The sequence below is a fragment of the Panthera tigris genome, chromosome C2, assembly GCF_018350195.1.
Source record: "Panthera tigris isolate Pti1 chromosome C2, P.tigris_Pti1_mat1.1, whole genome shotgun sequence".
Taxonomy (NCBI): Eukaryota; Metazoa; Chordata; class Mammalia; order Carnivora; family Felidae; genus Panthera; species Panthera tigris.
In genome coordinates this window covers 13784867-13786734 of record NC_056668.1, presented here as the reverse complement: position 1 = coordinate 13786734, position 1868 = coordinate 13784867, and the positions used below count along the sequence as shown (strand labels likewise).

The 1868-nt window shown below is 44.8% G+C and overlaps 1 pseudogene; it reads left to right on the top strand.

Moving 5' to 3' along the window:
* The first annotated feature begins 1040 nt into the window (after positions 1 to 1040).
* Positions 1041 to 1597, top strand: LOC102955168 (annotated as a pseudogene).
* Positions 1598 to 1868: the final 271 nt, after the last annotated feature.

The window sequence follows — 1868 nt, the reverse complement described above, 5'->3', positions numbered from 1 at the left end:
AGAAAAAAATCCCCCTAGGCCAAGGACAAAGACAACATGGGAAAAGAAACAGCTCTCAGGCTAAGCCACGAAGAAAAGATTATAATAGCAACCACCATTTTGTGACCACATAAATGTTTTCGACTCTTTCCATGAAATGTTCCATCTAATCTGTTGCTCTACCTGGGAGAGGGAAGTATTGTTACTCTTTTACACAACTAAGGAAGCTGGCACATGGTTTAGAGAAAGTTATTCAAAGAGCCTGAACATGTGGGAGAGTAGAGAGCTCATTAAGGACAAAAGAAAAAGATGTTTTTAAGAGGTCAGTAACTCCCAGCCCCAAGAAGGTCTTCAGAGCCAGGCTGTAGGGTTGGGCCATTATTCACTGGCACTGAGGCCAACAGGGAAGGATGACCCCCTGAGGACTGACATGTGTACATGTTTTTAGAAGACAATCCTATGGAAGAGGAGAGACAAACAGAGGGGAAGATTTCGGAAAGTGAAAGAAGCAGTGGCCGTGGCTTGAAACTGGACAACGTAACTTGATAACTTGAACGTGAACAAGATGGCAGGAGGAGTGAACGATGGCCCAAGGTTCTTCAGGAGCACATCACGGATGGACCAGTGCTATGGAGAGGAACCTAATCCCTCAGTCACCTTTCTGACCGGACTGCACTCGCACAACTCGGCAAAGCCCTTGCCACGGGACCTCGCTCACCCAAATGCTTCAGACAAGTGTGACACTTCCAATTCGCTGTGACAAAAGGGGCAATTCCCAAAGATGGAAGGAGCATGATGGATCAGGGTCAGCCCTGCCTTATCTTCCACCCCTTCTCTCCAGTCACAGAGTAACATCCCTCAGCATTTCGATTTTCAAGAAACTCCTAAAGTTTTCCATGCATGCCCTCTTGCTAATTACTACACACCTCTGGGTGCTGGGAGAAGCAACAACAGTAATTACAGACATAACCGGACTGCAGTCATGCCCAGCACAAGTGGCTGAATTAAAATAAAATGCAGGTGGTTAGTTCGGGCTAGAGCATCCGGTGAGGGTGGAGGGAGCCACGAGTTCTTTGCTAGAGGAAGACCAAAGACTAGGTTGTAGGAAAAGCAAATAGAAGCCATGTTTCGGAGACCTGTATTACAGGTGTTTCATCAGTTTGTAAGACACGAGTCTGAAATAGCCAGCAGCTTGGTTCTTGAAACATCTCTGAACCGTGTGCAGCTCCTTGGGCGAGTGGGTCAGGACCCCATCATGAGACAGGTGGAAGGGAAGAACCCGGTCACAATATTTTCTCTAGCAACGAATGAGATGTGGCGGTCAGGGGAGAGTGAAGTATAGCAAATGGGTGATGTCAGTCAAAAGACGACATGGCACAGAATATCAGTATTCCGACCAGGCCTCAGAGATGTGGCGTATCAGTATGTGAAAAAGGGGTCCCGTATCTGTGTGGAAGGGAACGTCGACTATGGTGAATACACAGATAAAAACAATGTGAGGCGACAGGCAACAACAATCATAGCTGATAATATTATATGTCTGAGTGACCAGACCAAAGAAAAGGCATAGAGTGGACGATTCTTCTTTGGCCATTGTTTGGTACAGTCTCATTTCCAAATCACGTATAGTCTTTATAGTTCCTAAGGACAAGAATTAAAATATTCTTTTATATAAAAAAATAAAATAAAATAAAATAAAATAAAATAAAATGCAGGTGACCTGCTCCTCAGCAAATGTCATCCTATGCACCCTGCCCCCCTCCAGTGTAAACATGTGAGTTGGTGAATTATCTTTCATCCAGTGACATGAGCAACTCTCAGGAATGGTGGCCAGCCTGGATGGGAGAAAATAAAATTTATTATAAGCTAAACTTGTAATTTGACATGCA